Raw genomic sequence first — 22762 nt, 5'->3', positions numbered from 1 at the left:
TCCGAGACATCCTGTCCCTACTGCGCAAATATCGCTAGTCTTTCCACCGCTCACGTCATTTATTTTTCGAGTGCGCTCTTCGCCTATCATAATTTTATAGGGAATGGACAGGGTAATATGAGCACTTCATCACAGGTATGTAACAGATGCACGTGAACATATAGACTGAGCCAAAAGGCACTGGACACTTTTCCAGCATTGTCGATTAACACTGAAGATAGGATCATACGAAGTATCTTCGAAGATGAGTGGTTGGCTCTATCAATTTTTGTGGAACAGAAACAAGAGTTACATCGGCGTGCACCGAGGGAACGTGAAAGGACCTTTTAATATTCTCAATACACATAAACAATTTATCACAAAGGGTCAGCACCATTAAGAGATTGTTCGCTGTCGATGTAGAGGTCTACAGGAAAGCATTACCATGAAACGATAGCAACGAAGTGTCGAAAGACTTAGACAAAATTTTGGTTTGATGTTATGAATTGTTAACACTCTCCAAACGTGAATAAATGCAAGGTAATGCCCATTAATAGCTAACATCTGTAGCACGTTTCATCGTTTTTGGGGGTAATACATTGCTCAAAATAATTAGAGGAACACGACGTATGGCGTTTGTCATACTCCCCCCGAGTAATATTTGAGGACTGAGTGAGGATGTTAACAAGTTATATATTTATCTTTCTCAAATTAGGTACACAACAAAACATCATTACATCCTCGATCGTTTACATAAAAAGAAAGTTTATCACCGCCTGACACATAAGTCTACAGAGGTCACTCTGTGGTATTCGTTCCCATTCTTCAACGAAAGCCGCTGAGAGTTCTTGGAGAATCTGTGGTGGAACAGACGACTACGAACACGTCTGACGAGCATGTCCAAATATGCACGATGGGGCTTAGGTCGGGACTCACCGCTTGCCATTCCATTACTCAACGTCCAGGTTTCGTAAGACATCCCTGCTGACGCCCGCCACATATACCCTGGTATTAGACGGAATTCAGGACCACCATCGTATGCAGCAGCCACCACATGGTCCAACAGGATCTGTTCACTGTACTGCCTAGTGGTAAGGCGACCATGAAGAACGACAAGATTCGTATGGTTGTCAGCACTGAAGCCTTCCCACAACATCACAGATCAGGGAACCTGTCGATTTTCTAGACAACATTTGACAGGTACGGCTGAACTTAAACGAGCTGCAAGATTTTGGCGCGTCAAGTGGGGTACTTGGAACAGGACGTCTGGATCGCAAGGTACTTTCTCGTAACCTGTTCATTACAGTCTGATCAGACACAGTGGCTCCAGTGGTCCTTCTGAGATCGTCTTCCAGTGCTCTGGCGATTTCCGTGCGACGCCGCAACGCGGAGATAGCCAGATATCGGTCTTCAAGTGGGGTTGTACTGCGTCGGCAACTTTGTCCAACACGCTCTCTAGCGTGTCCACAACCTATGGATGACAGATGGAGAGACATTGACATCTGCAGCAGCAAGACCTGTAGCGAGTTCACAACCTACAGATGACACATCGAGAGTCATTGGAATCTTCAGAAACACGACCAAAATTCCATCCTTTTTTGATCAGACTGACTGCCCTTTCAACATGCACTGCATTAAAATGTCTCATTGCCTGTGCTTGGTTGAGTACAACGTCCACAAATAATAACTGCCAACTGTGTACCTCACGAGAAAACGCTGGGACACTGGTACTCACTTCCTTCTGAGGGATCAGCCGACATTGTAATGCATAACATAGCCAATAGATGGCGAATAATTTTAATTGTTGCCGACATTGAAAGTGAATATTCCAAGCCATGCAATAAGTGTGGCGTCTATAGTTACGATGCCACAACGTAGGTGCACGCTCTCGTAAGTTGGCACTACGAGAGAAAACTAACTACGCCGACCACAGCGCCCTCTGGCCGACGCTAGGAGCTGAGGGAATGCTGTCTTGGTTTCGGCCATTTCATCAAGAGCAGACGGCCTGGAAATATCGCTTCTACTACCGAGTGGGCTAGCTTGCTATTGAGACTTTGTATTAGTTACGTTCAGTTAAAATTTGGACAGCAACGAGTATTCGTTAGTTTTGAGATAATACAGAACAGTCATCCTAACTTCACAGGATTAGACATGGACTACGGCTTCACACCTACGTGCCCATCCTAGCCAAGTTTTTTTTTTTTTTTTTTGCATTTGATATTTACTTGTGTTTTTGAGCCTATTAAAAGTGTTAAAGTTACATGCAGTACCGAAGGGTTTCACCTCTCCTGCTCCTTCTCGCTTCCTTCACTCTCGGCCTATATTACAGAAGCAGTTCACAGACGCAGACCCAAGCACCGCCTATCCAGGCGGGATACAAAAATAAGACCTTAGGTACAGCCTGCATCAAAATACACTCCTGGAAATGGAAAAAAGAACACATTGACACCGGTGTGTCAGACCCACCATACTTGCTCCGGACACTGCGAGAGGGCTGTACAAGCAATGATCACACGCACGGCACAGCGGACACACCAGGAACCGCGGTGTTGGCCGTCGAATGGCGCTAGCTGCGCAGCATTTGTGCACCGCCGCCGTCAGTGTCAGCCAGTTTGCCGTGGCATACGGAGCTCCATCGCAGTCTTTAACACTGGTAGCATGCCGCGACAGCGTGGACGTGAACCGTATGTGCAGTTGACGGACTTTGAGCGAGGGCGTATAGTGGACATGCGGGAGGCCGGGTGGACGTACCGCCGAATTGCTCAACACGTGGGGTGTGAGGTCTCCACAGTACATCGATGTTGTCGCCAGTGGTCGGCGGAAGGTGCACGTGCCCGTCGACCTGGGACCGGACCGCAGCGACGCACGGATGCACGCCAAGACCGTAGGATCCTACGCAGTGCCGTAGGGGACCGCACCGCCACTTCCCAGCAAATTAGGGACACTGTTGCTCCTGGGGTATCGGCGAGGACCATTCGCAACCGTCTCCATGAAGCTGGGCTACGGTCCCGCACACCGTTAGGCCGTCTTCCGCTCACGCCCCAACATCGTGCAGCCCGCCTCCAGTGGTGTCGCGACAGGCGTGAATGGAGGGACGAATGGAGACGTGTCGTCTTCAGCGATGAGAGTCGCTTCTGCGTTGGTGCCAATGATGGTCGTATGCGTGTTTGGCGCCGTGCAGGTGAGCGCCACAATCAGGACTGTATACGACCGAGGCACACAGGGCCAACACCCGGCATCATGGTGTGGGGAGCGATCTCCTACACTGGCCGTACACCACTGGTGATCGTCGAGGGGACACTGAATAGTGCACGGTACATCCAAACCGTCATCGAACCCATCGTTCTACCATTCCTAGACCGGCAAGGGAACTTGCTGTTCCAACAGGACAATGCACGTCCGCATGTATCCCGTGCCACCCAACGTGCTCTAGAAGGTGTAAGTCAACTACCCTGGCCAGCAAGATCTCCGGATCTGTCCCCCATTGAGCATGTTTGGGACTGGATGAAGCGTCGTCTCTCGCGGTCTGCACGTCCAGCACGAACGCTGGTCCAACTGAGGCGCCAGGTGGAAATGGCATGGCAAGCCGTTCCACAGGACTACATCCAGCATCTCTACGATCGTCTCCATGGGAGAATAGCAGCCTGCATTGCTGCGAAAGGTGGATATACACTGTACTAGTGCCGACATTGTGCATGCTCTGTTGCCTGTGTCTATGTGCCTGTGGTTCTGTCAGTGTGATCATGTGATGTATCTGACCCCAGGAATGTGTCAATAAAGTTTCCCCTTCCTGGGACAATGAATTCACGGTGTTCTTATTTCAATTTCCAGGAGTGTAGATTTAACTTACAGGGCGTTGATACACGTGTTCCCCTAATTCTTTTGAACAGTGTTTCAAGAGGCTGTATAAAATGGGATGAACACCTAAAATTAATATTAGGGAAGACTTAAATTTGTTGCAGAGGTATTGGGAAAATACAGTGTATCTTTAAACGATATGGTCACAAGTTGCTAGTGCGACCGCGCGTGCAGATGTTAGCCAACGCTGTAGGTTGCGCTGTTGCACTTAACCCTGTGCAATGTTCTCAATACGTTGCGTCAGTCGTGGTCACAAAAATGTTCTGTGTAGTTGTGAGTACATTATGCCGAAGCTAAGGGCACTTATGGTCGGTGCTTCTGTAACCAAAGTAACCGAAGTATTTGGAGTTTCAAGAGGCTCCTCATACAGGAAGAGCGGAAAAACATCATCCGCTAAGTTACAAAGCGGACGAAAGTATGTGTTGAGTGATAGTGACGGACGGTCGTTGAAGAGGATTGTGACGAAAAAGAAGACGACATCTGCAAATGTCGCTGCAGAACTGAATGTTACTCTCGCAAACCCTGTCAGCACCAAAACAACACGAAGGGAACTCCATAGCTGGAATTCCAAAACCACTCATCACTGATGCAAATGCCGGTACCAGGAAAATTGGTGCAGAAGCTGTAAAACCTGGATTATGGAGCAATGGAAGGAAGCCTTTTTATCGGATGTGTTTTGTCTCTCAATGTTTCCAACTTCGGGCCGAGTTTACGTCCCAATAATGAAACATAGTGGGGGTTCTGTGACTTTGGGCAGCCATATTCCATGGCTCCATGGTTACTCTGCAAGGTCGCATTACTTTCAAGGATTATCTGAACCTTTTGGCTCATTGGGTCCATCCTATGGTACAGTGTTTATTTCCCAACGGTGATGCTGTGTTTCAAGACGACAGGTCCCCTGTTCACACAGCTCACGTCGTCCAGGGCTAGTTTGGTGAGCAGGAAGATGAACTGTCTCGCCTACCCTGGCCACCACAGTCGCCAGATCTCAATATGACTGAACCGTTGTGGTCTACTTTGGACAGAAGAGTGCGTGATCGCTCTCCACCTGCATCACTATTATTACCCGAACTTTTCACTATTTTGCCAGCCGGAGTGGCCGAGCGGTTCTAGGCGCTACAGTCTGGAACCGCGTGACCGCTACGGTCGCAGGTTCGAATCCTGCCTCTGGGCATGGATATTGTGATGTCCTTAGGTTAGCTAGGTTTAAGTAGTTCTACGTTCTACGGGACTGATGACCTCACAAGTTAAGTCCGATATTGCTCAGAGCCATTTGACCATTTTTCACTATTTTGACTGAACAGTGTTATAATATTCCCTTGGGAGCTACACAGGACCAGTATTTATCCATTCCGAGACGACTGGAAGCAGTTTTGAATGTCAACGGTTTTCCTACATCGTATTAGGTCTTTTAATGTGTTGTTATTTTGGTGTTTCCATATTTTTGTCTGGAGTGTAGCCTTGTAGAGAAGTGAAACGAGGAAGACCAAGCAATTCGGACAAGAAGAGAGTACAAGACTGTGGATTATGATGCTGCAGAAGAATGTTGAAGATGGTTAAATGACCGTATGGTGTCAACACCCAGTCCCTGAGGGGAGAAAATCTCCCGTCTCAGCAGGGAATAGAACCCGGGCCCTCGTGCGTGGCATTCCAATGCGCTGACCATTCAGCTATTGGGGCGGACAATGATAAAGATGAAGTGGGTAGATCGAATGTAGCGTGGTGCAGACTCCAACTGGAGAAAAAAAGAAATTTGTGGCACAATTTGACTACAAGAAGGGATCAGTTGATAGGACATATCATCACTGAATCCTTAGTTTGCCAGTGGAGCGATGGATGTACGTTGCAGTAATTATTAGGAGATACAGAGGATAGTCTAGAGCTACAAGAAGCTAGTCTTCTAACTGAAGGCCACAATAATAATAATAACAATAATAATAATAACAACAACAATACTGAAAGCAGAATTGACAGCAAGAAACAAGACAAAAGCTATAAATACCTATGCTATACCAATATTGACCTACTCATTTGGAGTAGTGAAATGGAGTAACACAGACCTAGAAGCACTCAATACACTTACACGATCACAATGCCACAAATATAGAATACATCACATACATTCAGCAACAGAAAGATTCACATTAAGCAGAAAGGAAGGAGGAAGGGGATTTATCGACATAAAAAACCTACATTATGGACAGGTAGACAATTTAAGAAAATTATTTATAGAACGAGCAGAAATCAGCAAAATACACAAAGCAATCACTCATATAAATACATCTGCTACACCACTGCAATTTCATAACCACTTCTACAACCCTTTAAATCACATAACATCAACAGATACGAAGAAAGTAAATTGGAAAAAGAAAACACTACATGGCAAGCACCTGTATCATCTAACACAGCCACACATCGATCAAGACGCATTCAACGCATGGCTAAGAAAAGGCAATATATACAGTGAGACGGAAGGATTCATGATTGCAATACAGGATCAAACAATAAACACCAGGTATTACAGCAAGCATATTATTAAAGATCCCAATACCACAACAGATAAATGCACACTTTGCAAACAACAAATAGAAACAGTAGATCACATCACAAGCGGATGTACAATACTAGCAAATACAGAATACCCCAGAAGACATGACAATGTTGCAAAAATAATTCATCTACAGCTTGCATTACAACATAAACTTATAAAACAACACGTTCCTACATACAAGTATGCACCACAAAATGTACAGGAGAATGATGAATACAAATTATACTGGAACAGAACCATTATAACAAATAAAACAACGCCACATAACAAACCTGACATCATACTCACCAATAAAAAGAAGAAATTAACACAACTAATCGAAATATCCATACCCAATACAACAAATATACAAAAGAAAACAGGAGAAAAAATTGAAAAATACATCCAACTGGCTGAGGAAGTCAAGGACATGTGGCATCAGGATAAAGTTGACATTATACCAATTATACTATAAACTACAGGAGTCATACCACACAATATCCACCAGTACATCAATGCAATACAGCTACATCCAAATATATATATACAACTACAGAAATCCGTAATTATTGATACATGTTCAATTACCCGAAAGTTCCTAAATGCAATATAACACATACCGTACAGTTAATGGGAAGTGACGTTTGATCAAGGTCCACGTCACTTTCCATTCTTAACCAGACTTAACGTCTGAGAAAGTAAAGAAATAATAATAATAATAATAATAATAATAATAATAATGAAGTCACCCAGGCAATTAATTCTACTCACAATTGGAAAGCCGCTGTAAATGATAAAATAGCAAATTTCTGGTTAAAGAAGTTCACCTCAACACATTCACAACTAACTAAATTATTTAACAGTTACATTGCAGACCCATACACATTCCCTGATACACTTACACATGGAATAACTTATCTGAAACCTAAAGATCAAGCAGACACAGCGAACCCAGCTAAATATCGCCCCATAACATGCCTACCAACAATATACAAAATATTAACTTCAATCATTAAACAGAAATTAATGACACATACAACACAGAACAAAATTATAAATGAAGAACAAAAAGGCTGTTGCAAAGGAGCACGAGGATGTAAAGAGCAACTGATAACAGATGCAGAGGTGACATATCAAGCTAAAACTAAACAAAGGTCGCTACACTACGCATACATTGATTACCAAAAAGCTTTTGATAGTGTACCCCACTCATGGTTACTACAAATATTGGAAATATACAAAGTAGATCCTAAATTGATACAGTTCCTAAACATAGTAATGAAAAATTGGAAAACCACACTTAATATCCAAACAAATTCAAATAATATCACATCACAGCCAATACAGATTAAGCGTGGAATATACCAAGGAGACTCATTAAGTCCTTTCTGGTTCTGCCTTGCTCTGAACCCACTATCCAACATGCTAAATAATACAAATTATGGATACAATATTACTTGAACATACCCACACAAAATCACACATTTGCTATACATGGATGATCTAAAACTACTGGCAGCAACAAATCAACAACTCAACCAATTACTAAAGATAGCAGAAGTATTCAGCAATGATATAAGTATGGCTTTTGGAACAGACAAATGTAAGAAAAATAGCATAGTCAAGGGAAAACACACTAAACAAGAAGATTACATATTGGATAACCACAGCGACTGCATAGAAGCGATGGAAAAAACGGATGCCTATAAATATCTAGGATACAGACAAAAAATAGGAATAGATAATACAAATATTAAAGAAGAACTAAAAGAAAAATATAGACAAAGACTAACAAAAATACTGAAAACAGAATTGACAGCAAGAAACAAGACCAAAGCTATAAATACTTATGCCATACCAATATTGACCTACTCATTTGGAGTAGTGAAATGGAGTAACACAGACCTAGAAGCACTCAATACACTTACACGATCACAATGCCATAAATATAGAATACATCACATACATTCAGCAACAGAAAGATTCACATTAAGCAGAAAGGAAGGAGGAAGGGGCTTTGTCGATATAAAAAACCTACATTATGGACAGGTAGACAATTTAAGAAAATTCTTTATAGAACGAGCAGAAACTAGCAAAATACACAAAGCAATCACTCATATAAATACATCGGCTACACCACTACAATTTCATAACCACCTCTACAACCCTTTAGACCACATAACATCAACAGATACGAAGAAAGTAAATTGGAAAAAGAAAACACTTCATGGCAAGCACCCGTATCATCTAACACAGCCACACATCGATCAAGACGCATCCAACACATGGCTAAGAAAAGGCAATATATACAGTGAGACAGAAGGATTCATGATTGCAATACAGGATCAAACAATAAACACCAGGTATTACAGCAAGCATATTATTAAAGATCCCAATACCACAACAGATAAATGCACACTTTGCAAACAACAAATAGAAACAGTAGATCACATCACAAGCGGATGTGCAATACTAGCAAATACAGAATACCCCAGAAGACATGACAATGTCGCAAAAATAATACATCAACAGCTTGCATTACAACATAAACTTTTAAAACAACAAGTTCCTACATACAAGTATGCACCACAAAATGTACTGGAGAATGATGAATACAAATTATACTGGAACAGAACCATTATAACAGATAAAACAACGCCACATAACAAACCTGACATCATACTCACCAATAAAAAGAAGAAATTAACACAACTAATCGAAATATCCATACCCAATACAACAAATATACAAAAGAAAACAGGAGAAAAAATTGAAAAATACATCCAACTGGCTGAGGAAGTCAAAGACATGTGGCATCAGGATAAAGTTGACATCATACCAATTATAGTATCAACTACAGGAGTCATACCACACAATATCCACCAGTACATCAATGCAATACAGCTACATCCAAACACATATATACAACTACAGAAATCCGTAATTATTGATACATGTTCAATTACCCGAAAGTTCCTAAATGCAATATAACACATACCGTACAGTTAATAGGAAGTGACGCTTGATCAAGGTCCGCGTCACTTCCCATTCTCAACCAGACTTAACGTCTGAGAAAGTAAAGAAGTAATAATAATAACATTACTTAGTTTGTTGTATTCACTGTATGCTCTTAGTGTTCAACATAAATATGTGGCAGGCACAGAAATTAGTTGCTGTTTTAAGGTGGCTTGTTTACATGCAGTAGCTATACCTAGCGTTGCCAACAGATAAATATAAGGCAACATAGATTAGCAACAATTTACAATGATGTATTAAGAAATATTACACTTTAGTGTGAAGCTGTTGTGATGCAGTGGTCTGAAGTTCACTTCCACTGAACTGTCACTCTGGCCTAGCCCTGAATCCAGTGAACAATGACTACGATCACTTGTAGGTTGCTGCGCTTGGCTCTTCCCGGCGGCGCCTGTAGACAGGATCCTGATGATGATCTGGATACTAACTGCTAGGTGCAGCTGTCAGTCCACCTATATCCACGTTTGGCGGGTTGATGTCCAGTTCGGAACAACACACATCAACAAAAGTTTTGCATCAGCTCGGTTCCGAGAGTTCCGAAACCTGTACAGAAAATTGGAATAGAGATCAACATAAACATCATTTCCGCCCTTTTTATTGCTCATTAAGACCACACATTACATGTTGTACCACCATACAGAGAGGCCTTCAGAGGTGTTGGTCCAGATTATTGTACCCACTGGTACCTCTAATACCCAGTAGCACGTCCTCTTCCATTGATGCATGTCTGTATTCGTTGTGGCATACCATCCACAAGTTCATCAAGGCACTGTTGGTCAACATTGTCCAACTCCCCAACAGCGATTCGACGTAGATCCCTCAGAGTGGTTGGTGGGTCATGTGGCCTATAAACAGCTCTTTTCAATCTATTCCAGGTATGTTTGATAGGGTTCATGTTTGGAGAACATGCTGGCCACTCTAGTCGAGTGATTTCGTTATCCTGAAGGAAGCCATTCATAAGACGTGAACGATGGGGGCGCGAATTGTCGTCCATGAAGACGAATGCCTCGCCAATATGCTGCCGATATGGTTGCACGTTGGCCCCACATAATGCCACCCCAAAACAGCATGGAACCTCCACCTTGCTGCACTCGCTGGTCAGTGTATCTAAGGCGTTCAGCCTGACTGGGTTGCCTGCAAACACATCTCCAATGATTGTCTGGTTGAAGGCATATGCAACACTCACTGGTGAAGAGAAGGTGATGCCAATCCTGCGCGGTCCATGCGGCATGTTGCTGGGTCCATCTGTACCGGGCTGCATGGTGTCTCGGTTGCAAAGATGGACCTCGCCATGGACGTCGGGAGTCGAGTTGCGCATCATACAGCCTACTGCACACAGTTTGAGTCGTAACACGACGTCCTGTGGCTGCACGAAAAGTATTATTCAACATGCTGACGTTGTTGCCATGGTTCCTCCGAGCCATTATCCGTAGGTAGCGGTCATCCACTGCAGTAGTAGCCCTTGGGTGGCCTGAGCGAGGCATGTCATCGACAGCTCCTGTCTCTCTGTATCTCCTCCATGTCCGAACAACATCGCTTTGGTTAAATCCGAGACGCCTGGACACTTCCCTTGTTGAAAGCCCTTCCTGGCACAAAGTAACCGAGCGAGGTGGCGCAGTGGTAGCACACTGGACTCGCATTCGGGAGGACGACGGTTCAATCCCGTCTCCAGCCATCCTGATTTAGGTTTTCCGTGATTTCCCTAAATCGTTTCAGGCAAATGCCGGGATGGTTCCTTTGAAAGGGCACGGCCGATTTCCTTCCCAATCCTTCCCTAACCCGAGCTTGCGCTCCGTCTCTAATGACCTCGTAGTCGACGGGACGTTAAACACTAACCACCACCACCACCGCAAAGTAACAATGCGGACGCGATCGAACCGCGGTATTGACCGTCTAAGCACGGCTGAACTACAGACAACACAAGCTGTGTACCTCCTTCCTGGTGGAATGACTGGAACTGATTGTCTGACTGTTTTTTTCTTTATTGTATTTCGATTCCCTCCCAGAGGCGGGGCAGGCTGGCAGCAGAGTAATACACCGCTCTGCAGCCTAGAGATAAAGTTAAAAACATAATGGGGAGATATAACAATAAAAAGAGGTGATAAAACGGTGACTGTTTAAAACTGGTACATGGCGAAAAAGTTGTGAAGAAAACATAAAAAACAAAGAGGTCTGTGATGGTGATTAAAAACACTTAGGAAATAGATGGGCACAATTAAAAAACACGGCGACAGTGTGATTTCTGTTCGCAACAATTTAAAAAGAGGACGCATAACACTGAACGCTCACACTGCACTATAGAGTGCGAAGGCATATGGGTATGTGGAGGGGGGGGAGCTGATGGCGGGATATGGCATAGAAAAAGAGGGGGGAGCAGGGCGGACGCGTGAAAGAAGTGGAGAAAACAGTGGAGGGGAAAGAAAAAGGACTCGGGGAGGGGGGAGGGGAGAGGATCGGTTGTCGGACCCCCTCCGTCTGATAGGTGCCGCTCGTTCATGGATGTTTACATCTTTGGGCGAGTTTAGTGACATGTCTGAACAGTCAAAGGATTGTGTCTGTGATACAATATCCACAATCAACGTCTGTCTTCAGGAGTTCTGGGAACTGAGGTGATGCAAAACTTTTTTTGATGTGTGTGTTTGTGTGACGTATGGCGGAAGCTTAGCGGTGTGGCGCCCTCTCTGGACGCTAGTCTTTAACTCACAAGGGAACCTCCCCATCGCACCCCCCTCAGATTTAAATATAAGTTGGCACACCGGATAGGCCTTGAAAAACTGAACACAGATCAATCGAGGAAACAGGAAGAGGTTGTGTGGAACTATGAAAAAATAAGCAAAATATACAAACTGAGTAGTCCATGCGTAAGATAGGCAACATGAAGGCTAACGTGAGCTCAGGAGCGCCGTGGTTAGCGTGAGCAGCTGCGGAACGAGAGTTCCTTGGTTCAAGTCTTCCCTCCAGTGAAAAGCTTAATTCCTTTATTTTCGCTAAGTTATGATCTGTCTGTTCGTTCATTGACGTCTCTGTTCATTGTAATAAGTTTAGTGTCTGTGTTTTGCGACCGCACCGGTAAACCGTGCGATTAGTAGACGAAAGGACGTGCCTCTCCAATGGGAACCGAAAACATTTGATCGCAAGGTCATAGGTCAACCGATTCCTCCACAGGAAAACGCGTCTGATATATTCTATACGACACTGGTGACGGCATGTGCGTCACATGACAGGAATATGTTGTCGACCCACCTAACTTGTACACTTGGCGAATGGGTAAAAAGATTCTTCTACCTTGCCCGATTTAGGTTTTCTTGTGGATATGATAATCACTCCCAAAAAAGTGATGAAAATATAAGAGTTTGTCACATAAACTGCAACAAATGAATGCAACAGTTTGAGTCGCACAGTTTTCCCTGTGCTCTGTCAAAACATATGTTTTTAACGTTTTCAAATTTTTCCGTGTGTAGACCGTCAAATCCTGCATATGTCCAAGCAAATCTGAACATGTCCTGGAATTTTGGAGAGCGAAGTTGATTGTGTGTGAGTGCCTGTACTTTGATAGTTGTCTGAAAATAAAAAATTAAACTTTTCACTCGAGGGAAGACTTGAACCAAGGACCTTTCGTTCCGCAGCTGCTCGTGAGCTCACGTTAGCCTTGATGTTGCCTGTCTAGCGCATTGACTACACAGTTTGTATATTTTGCATATTTTTTCGTAGTTCCACACAACTTCTTCCTGTTTTCTCGATTGATCTGTGTTCAGTTTTTCAAGGCCTATCCACTGCGCCAACTTATAACTAAATCTGAGGGGGGTGCGATGGGAAGGTTCCCTCGTCAGTGCTGCCTGAGATACGAGCAGCTTGGCCCTCTATTATGTGTGAATGTCTTCTGATCCTCCAGAGGAATCATTAGAATAGGGTCATCATCCGAATGTAATACGACGTGAGATCGCTAATTCTGGTTCGAACTAGCCTCCGCTAAGTACCGTACAGTGTCTTGCGCAGTATATATGTCGATGTACAATATGGGGGCCTGATTGCAGAATAACCTGTAACGGACTGGCGATATTTTTTTGCGTTGTTAGTACTATAACATGCCTATAAGTTTTCAGAGTCCCTAGTACGTCTGTTGCGTTGTAATCTGCTGATATATCGCTATCTCTATTTGTGAACTTACACATACTCAACGACGGAAAAATTGTCGGTGACCGTTTAGTTCGTGTACATACAGCAATCGTAGATGTATCAAGCCGGGTTTTCCTAGGAGCAGGAATTTTGCACCGCTTTGTACGTAATACTCCCAGCGTAGTGCGTCTTCCCTTCGACGGGGACAAAACAGTGATGATATTTTCCAGCAGGGCGCAATGCGTTGTGCGCTAGCGGTTTGTCAGGCGTGACAGGACAACTGGTTCTGAACGAATCTAAGGCGTTGTCTGCTGCGTTCTAGTATAACAGTTGCTGTAAATCAGATAAATTTAGTGTGCAAAATAGCTATAAAGTGTTCTAAAAAGCTAAAAGCGCGTTTCAGAGGCGATGAAGATGAACTGTTGATTGACGCAGAGTCAAAAACATATTTCTGACTGTTTTTCTGCGCTTCCCATAAGTCTGGAACAAACAATGCTATGCTTCATCGCCCATTTAGCTACCAGGAAACCCAGCGGTTACCTCTTCTCCCGCCCAACCCTGTACTGTACAGCATTCGTGGTCCTGTGACGCTGCTTAAAAACATTCCACATTTTAATTGGTATACTAGGATTTTTCATCCATTGATGGACCACACAGTCTGAGAATTTCATGACCTTTTCTCCTCTGGGCATTTCCTCCACAATTACCATCTAATTTTATCAATCTGTTCGGTGAAAGATGTCCCTCTGCTGCACACATGCTGCAAAACAATCGTACGTCTTCTCTATCCCTGTATTCCTCCGTTCAACCCAGTTCTTGTATTTTGTTCCACAGACATTGGCTGAAGCGAAAATTGCTACGAAAAGGGATGTTTCGGGGAACACCAGTTTCGTAGCTTTAATTTTAGCCATTTCAAAGTCCAGCACTGCATTTTTCGGTGACCAACAAGGCATCTAATTTTTCAGTCCAGAAAAAAATCTTTCATATGTATTTTGGCTTTTGACTGGGAGAAAAGCAAATAAAAAAGGAATACCTTCGTCTCTTCTACTGTGATTCCGATTTTGACTGGGAGAAAAGCAAATAAAAAAGGAATACCTTCGTCTCTTCCACTGTGCTTCCGATGTCAACGTATCTGGTGTACCGTCCATAAGAATAGTTCCATTTCCACGTAGCATTTTCTCCGCTTCTTCTTAATCGAACACCAGGATTATTTGTCAGGAGCAGATCCATCGTTAATTTAAAAAAAAACTGTTACCGGCAGTTTGTTTCAAAATGCCTTAACTCAGCTGAATTTCCGAACTAGCGCTAAAGTTCTGAGTTGTTCCAACAGCTTTTACAAAATGCAGTCTTTGAGTTCTCACGTGGCACTTCTTCGACTAAAACTAAACCTTCACCTTTCTTATCTTGACATTCTTCTTTAAGAATCTGGAAAACCACCACTGTTTTTCTTTCTTTTTTTTGTGGACTTTTTTCCTGCAGTTATGCATTCGTTTAAAAACTCCACATGTGCTTCGTCAGATGGGCGAGAATGTCGCCGTTCAAACCTGATTCTGCCATTTCAAATTTTTAAACGGCCTCAGCACTTGTTCCGTTCGCAATTCACGCACAACCAGTTCGTGTACTCATCGATTTCTGTGCACCCGGTAGCAATGGCCATCATAGCGAAAACACGGCTTCCCTTGCGTTGTTGTAATTATTTCCAATTTTTATAATTTATTGACTTTCGCCACGTGCCCCCTACAGACATCCCAAAAGTGGAATGTCAATTGTGGCGATACTAACGTAAGGACAGTACAACATCCAGTTCACACGCGGAGAAAAATCTCCGACCCAGTCGGGAATCGAACCCGGGCCCTTTCGGGTAGCAATCCGCCGCGTTGACTGCGCTGATATCGAAGCGGACGTTAGTTCTCTCACAGCATACAGAACACAAGCAGCTTACGTCCACGAAACTATGCGGAACGAAGGCTGCCGGCGAGATCATTGCCTGACTGACGACGACAACACATTTTCCGCTGGTTAAAGACTGGCGTAAATCAGCACTGGGGCAGGCTCTGCTGGGAAAATCCACAGTGTAAAACTGCTTGGTCGGAAATCTCACGGTACTTGCGGCACCTGCAAAACGACCGGAAACACCCCGATCGGAAAACCCGTGTAGCCAATGGCCCTGTTCTGTTCACGTGGCGCAAAATTCCTGCTCCTAGGAAAATCCGGATTTAAGGGCAGTTAACCACTCAGGCATTTCGTCCGAAGTTACGCACTGAGCGAACAGCTTACACGATTATTGTCCGTGGTAGCTCGTAGTTGGAGAAATAATGCTTCTTAGTTAATCAATTCAACAAATATTACCTTGAAACCCGCTGCAGAGTGGAAATCTCATTCTGGAAACATCCCCCAGGTTTTGGCTAAGCCATGTCTCCGCAATATCCTTTCTTTCAGGAGTGCTAGTTTTGCAAGGTTCGCAGGAGAGCTTCTGTAAAGCTTGGAAGGTAGGAGACGAGGTACTGGCAGAAGTAAAGCTGTGAGGACGGGGCGTGAGTCGTGCTTGGGTAGCTCACTTGGTAGAGCACTTGCCCGCGAAAGGCAAAGGTCCCGAGTTCGAGTCTCGGTCCGGCAGACAGTTTTAATCTGCCAGGAAGTTTCTACATGGTCACAGATTTACCATGGACGATGATTTTGGTAACGAAATTGATTCTTGTGATCAAGCAATATATGCGAAAAAGTTGCATTTTTTGCAGTCAAAAGATACGGTGCTAATGTAGTTAACAATGCCCGCGGTGCTGTTAGATCAGCTTATTTTCGAATTCGGTGAACTAGACCAGTATAGAAACCACTTGGCGCAGAACATTCTAAACCTTGCGTCATCTAGTATATGGTGACTGTTCCTGAGATTTCCCGAACGTTTCACAAGTAAATTTTATAAATGTACGAAAGAGACGAGGCACAAACCACGTTTTTGTACGATTGGTAAATACAGGCAGGCGCAATTTATGAGAGGAGACGCAGGCATTAGCTCACTGATCTCGCATGTTCGAGATGCGGTGTTCAAATCCCTCCCGGCAACCTCGTGCAGGTTTCCCTATAGCTTCTAAAGTGAATGCTGGGACTATTATTTCAAAAAATTTTGCACGTACTTGTTTGATGGTATGTTGCGAAAACTTGTGCAACTCGGGTAGAAATCTACCGGTAGCACTAGTGATCAATAGAAAGTTCTCTAGTCTGCCGGAAGGTGGCAGCGCTATTGCACCGGGACACGTCCTTTTGCTACCTCCGTGAGAGGTTTACCAGGTTCTTGTTCAGAAAGCAGTTACCTTACTGTAAGCGATATTTTTGAGCATCTCTCTCCTCAGGTGCAGCTAACTTGAAGGAATGTTGTTAGAAATATTAAGTTGGTGCATAAATTCGTAGGGTTTTCCATAAGTTTAATAAAAACAACAGGTACACATAACAGAGATTTTAGTCGTCAATAATATATTCTCCTTCACCATTTACAACGCTGGGATAAATTTTCGATTCCGCGACTGTAGAAATCACGTGGTTTTCCGGCGAGCCATGTTTGGAGCGCATTTTCATCCGGAAAGGAAGGTCCTTGAAGGTTGTTCGGTACAGAGCGGAAAAGGTGAAAATATCAGATCAGGTGAATAAGGTGGGTGGGGAATGACTTTGAAACCCAAATTATGTATAAGCGGGACAGACGCCGCACATTTTTTCAAATTAATTTTTATCAATAAATAAACACTCAAATTGCAATAAATGTTGACAAGATTGGTGGTTTGAACATTGTGTATTGTTACAGAAATTATTGTATTACAAAAAAATTTATAAAAGAGGAACAATCTTGTTGTTGTGGTCTTCAGTCCTGAGACTGGTTTGATGCAGCTCTCCATGCTACTCTATCCTGTGCAAGCTTCTTCATCTCCCAGTACCTACTGCAACCTACATCCTTCTGAATCTGCTTAATGTATTCATCTCTTGGTCTCCCTCTACGATTTTTACCCTCCACGGTGCCCTCCAATGCTAAATTTGTGATCCCTTGATGCCTTAAAACATGTCCTACCAACCGATCCCTTCTTCTAGTCAAGTTGTGCCACAAACTTCTCTTCTCCCCAATCCTATTCAATACCTCCTCATTAGTTACGTGATCTACCCACCTTATCTTCAGCATTCTTCTGTAGCACCACATTTCGAAAGCTTCTATTCTCTTCTTGTCCATACTAGTTATCGTCCATGTTTCACTTCCATACATGGCTACACTCCACACAAATACTTTCAGAAACGACTTCCTGACACTTAAATCTATACTCGATGTTAACAAATTTCTCTTCTTCAGAAACGATTTCCTTGCCATTGCCAGTCTACATTTTATATCCTCTCTACTTCGATCATCATCAGTTATTTTGCTCCCTAAATAGCAAAACTCCTTTACTACTTTAAGTGTCTCATTTCCTAATCTAACTCCCTCAGCATCACCCGATTTAATTTGACTACATTCCATTATCCTCGTTTTGCTTTTGTTGATGTTCATCTTATATCCTCCTTTCAAGACACTGTCCATTCCGTTCAACTGCTCTTCCAAGTCCTTTGCTGTCTCTGACAGAATTACAATGTCATCGGCGAACCTCAAAGTTTTTACTTCTTCTCCATGAATTTTAATACCTACTCCGAATTTTTCTTTTGTTTCCTTTACTGCTTGCTCAGTATACAGATTGAATAACATCTGGGAGAGGCTACAACCCTGTCTCACTCCTTTCCCAACCACTGCTTCCCTTTCATGCCCCTCGACTCTTATAACTGCCATCTGGTTTCTGTACAAATTGTAAATAGCCTTATGATATATAATAGCTTGTAAATTACAAGAAAATATAAAATGACGGGCAAGATGCCGCAGAAGGGGGAAACAGATGGCCAGTTGTAAAAGACACTGAGAATGAGATTCACTCTGATTTTTCTTTTTCAAATTTATTTTTAAATCGTCCACAAAAACAGCAAATGTTCTCATAGAGAGTGCATAATTCATGAAGCCATCTAGAACATCCTACACATTGAATCAAATCATAAGTAGACGACGATTCCCGATAAAGGTCAAGGCCCTCTACGCATTCGTCTTGTTCAAAATTTTATTTATTGGAGGAACTATTGTGTAGGAAAATATCAGAATCTTCTTCTGAAATTCTCTCTTCAAACACTCTTCTTTGGCGGTTCTTTTGCTCTGATTTTAGGGATTTGATTTCTTTTAGCAGCTTTTTTTTGTACACAGACTTTTCCTTTCATCTTTCCTCCTTTTCTTTCTCTTTCTTTTCCTTTCTATAAACTCGTCGCATGTTAGATTCATTTCTGACTGTTTTCTTTTGGATTTACTTCTCTGTGGTAGAGCAAGAGTAGGTGAAATCTGTGCCAGCAATTTTGATGGAGTTTCTCCATGAGGAGTCACTGAGTTGTCATTTACACTGCAATTGCCGTGTGCAGTTGGTCGAGCAGTAGCCAAATTTGTGGAATGTTTGTAAGTAGAAGGGTGTTCTATTAACAAATTTGTTGCAGACGTTGATGTCGATGACTGATCTGGAGTCAAATCATTACACACATCTTCAATAGTTGGGAGTTTAGTCTCAGTATTATTAACGTCTGAAACAAAGACATGGTTAGGAATTACTGCTCTATCTAACGGGATAACTCCAGTAGTTCTAAATCCGGGTTCACCAATCAGGACAGTTTCAGCACGAATCCATGCTTTGAAGAGCAATTCTCCAAACTGATCCCTTATAATTCTTGCATTAGCTACAATCTATGAATGACAAGCCTCTTTAAATTTAGCGGCTTGAAAAATGATCGGTCTAGTGGCTGCAAAATGTGTGTCGTATGACTAGGTAAACAAACTATTGACACTTCGTTTTCAACAGCTAGATCCAAAAGTGTGACAGGATTCACATGAAAGCCGTGACCTTCTAACAAATGCAGAGCAGAGCCAGTTGCCTTTGTAGGAAAGAAATGGTTTTTGAAACAATTCATGAAAATATAAGTGTTGACATAAGCGGATTCTGTTCTCATAACAAAAACTGATCCTGGAGGCATGTTGACTTCGGTGTCTTGCTTTTTATTTACCCCTTTGTAAATGCAGTAAGGTGGTAAGAAATTTCCCTCATCATTACAGCAGGCAATAACTTTTATTGTCTCTCCTTTTTCAGCAGAAGTAATAACATGGACATATCTGCTTCCTTTGCCGCCACATGCTCATTGTTTAACTGTAGACCAGTTTCGTCTACGTTGTAGATACTACCTGGTTTATCCAAAAACCCGTTTTCTGTCAATGTTTTTGTCAATGGATCAAAGTAAGAACTGATTTCGTCTCTGTTCATTACCACCGCTCTGGCAACAGAATGTCCTTGCGCTTTTCTGATGTTTAAGTCTGCATTGCGTTTCAAAAATGAGAGAAGCCGATCTTTCCGTGCACGTTTCTTTTGTCGTTTGAATTTATTTTTCAATCCCATCTGATAAGCTAAGCTGAAAGCTATTTGCCTGAGTTCTGACGGTTTGGGAACAAAGCCACCTGCTTGCAGTTTCTTTACTTTCTGCATCTTCACCCATGTATGATGATCGTACATACCCTGTCTTTTTTAAATTGTGCGTAGCAAGTCTTCTCCTTAATGTTAGTTCTGGTATATTTTTCATAAATGTTAACAGTGATGGTTAGTCCTCAGGGAAGCGATTCGTAAAACACCAGATGCATAACGTTATCTTTTCTGGGTGCTCGTAGGAATTTTTAGGGAGAGTTGCTGAGTTGCTGCTTTGTTTGGTCTTAACCATTCCTTTCTTTTCCTTACGTTAGCATAAAGACACCATTTCTCGTCACCAGTAACGACCACGATAGGAATGATCGGTATTGTTCACGAGCCAGTAGGTGACGAGCATGCAGAATACACATATGGTCACCAGCTTATATTTGTGATTTTCACGTTCAGTACCTATACGGCCGATTTTTGAACCGTCCCCATTGCAGGCAAATGTCGCACAGTGGTGGAATGATCACAGTTCATCATATATGCCGGTTCTCGAGTACACTGCCATGGGTCATTGCGGATCTATACGTTTAAACGATCTCCATCAAACCCTGAAGTTCTTCCTGAACGTAGAAGTCACTAATGTCAAAATGACCCTCCTTAAAACGAGAAAACCATTTTCTTGCCGTACTCTGTCCATTGGCATTATACCCATACACGGCGCAAATGTTTCTGGCTGCCACCGGTGCTATCACCTCTCCATTGTACTCAAACAAAAGATTATGTCGGAAATATTCCGATTACTCCATTTGGCACTTTGTTTTCTAACGTCCACAGATCCACTCACTATCTCGGAATGACGAAATGACAATATGTAAACTCAAACAACAACGGTGAACTACAAATAAAAAAAGACAATCGATAAATAAACCCATATCAACTGGGATACCAACATACAAAACAAAAACGATGCGAACTTATGCACTAAACCAATAGAAAAGATAATGCTTTTATTTTATTTAATCGTGTGGCTAGATCCCCCCGTCGGCCAGACCGTTCGCCAGGTGCCGGTCATTCAATGTGACGCCACTTCGTCGATCTGCAGTCAATGAGGATGAAAGGATGATGATGATGATGATGATGATGATGATGATGATGATGATGACAGCACAACACCCAGTCCCTAGGCAGAGAAAATTCCCCGACCCAGCCGGGAATCGAATCCGGGCCAGAGGATTGACAATCCGTCACGCTGACCATTCAGTTACTGGGGGCGGACAATATCATGGTAAATTATTGTTACATGTGGACAAATGAAGTATATCTTCATCAGACTTTAAAAGGCCTACTTTAGGATACATATATCACTCAATGTTACATCGATTGATGTTCTAACGACTTAGTTTATCATAACTAAGCTGTGGAGGAGAAATGGTACATATCCACCGTTTCCTGTTGCAAAAGTACTAAACAAAACGGATTAACACATCTTACCGCACCGGGGCTCCAACTTGGGACCTTTGCCTTTAGCAGGCAGGTGCTTATCGACCGAGCTATTCAAGCACGACTCACGTCCCGCCATCACAACTTTGCTGTCGCCGGTACCGAATCTCTTACTTTCCAGTTTTAATCTGTCGTGGAGTTTCAAAGCAGCGCACACTCTACTGCAGAGTGAAAATTCATTCTGGAAACTGCTGTGTCGTCTGAGCAAGACAAAGCCAGTGCAAAAGCACCACAGGCGCAGTGCCACAGAGTCCACTAGTTCCACCAGCGTCACAGGCTGCACTGAGGATGAAGACAGCGACGTCGCCTCGGCCAACTGCCGGCCGAGTACAATCCGCCAATGAGCGGACGACAACGGACAGAGGCCTACTCGGAAAACAGAAAAGCAGCTGCCGCCCACTTGGATATTGATCATCGTCCAGGGCTGACTTAGACAGGGAGCGTCGTTTAGTGAACTCTTCGAAATGAACACACAGTTGTTGTAAATTGCATATGCTATGTACTGTGAAGTCTGCCTATGATTATTTGCACTTAGCCATTGAGGGCCATTTTTGTATTATACGAGGGCAGTTAGATAAGTAATGCAACACATTTTTTTTCTCGGCCAATTTTGGTTGAAAAAACCGGAAATTTCTTGTGGAATATTTTCAAACATTCCTGCTTCGTCTCGTATAGTTTCATTGACTTCCGACAGGTGGCAGCGCTGTACGGAGCTGTTAAAATGGCGTCTGTAACGGATGTGCGTTGCAAACAAAGGGCAGTGATCGAGTTTCTTTTGGCGAAAAACCAGGGCATATCAGATATTCAGAGGCGCTTGCAGAATGTCTACGGTGATCTGGCAGTGGACAAAAGCACGGTGAGTCGTTGGGCAAAGCGTGTGTCATCATCGCCGCAAGGTCAAGCAAGACTGTCTGATCTCCCGCGTGCGGGCCGGCCGTGCACAGCTGTGACTCCTGCAATGGCGGAGCGTGCGAACACACTCGTTCGAGATGATCGACGGATCACCATCAAACAACTCAGTGCTCAACTTGACATCTCTGTTGGTAGTGCTGTCACAATTGTTCACCAGTTGGGATATTCAAAGGTTTGTTCCCGCTGGGTCCCTCGTTGTCTAACCGAACACCATAAAGAGCAAAGGAGAACCATCTGTGCGGAATTGCTTGCTCGTCATGTGGCTGAGGGTGACAATTTCTTGTCAAAGATTGTTACAGGCGATGAAACATGGGTTCATCACTTCGAACCTGAA

The 22762-nt window shown here is 43.3% G+C and overlaps 1 protein-coding gene across 1 annotated transcript in view; it reads left to right on the top strand.

Moving 5' to 3' along the window:
• Nucleotides 1–22762, top strand: part of LOC126249797 (rhythmically expressed gene 5 protein) — a 208695-nt gene that overhangs the window by 85846 nt on the left and 100087 nt on the right. The window lies entirely within an intron of this gene.

Source organism: Schistocerca nitens, chromosome 3 (assembly GCF_023898315.1).
Source record: "Schistocerca nitens isolate TAMUIC-IGC-003100 chromosome 3, iqSchNite1.1, whole genome shotgun sequence".
In the NCBI taxonomy this organism is placed as follows: Eukaryota; Metazoa; Arthropoda; class Insecta; order Orthoptera; family Acrididae; genus Schistocerca; species Schistocerca nitens.
This window is presented reverse-complemented; position numbering and strand designations above follow the sequence as displayed.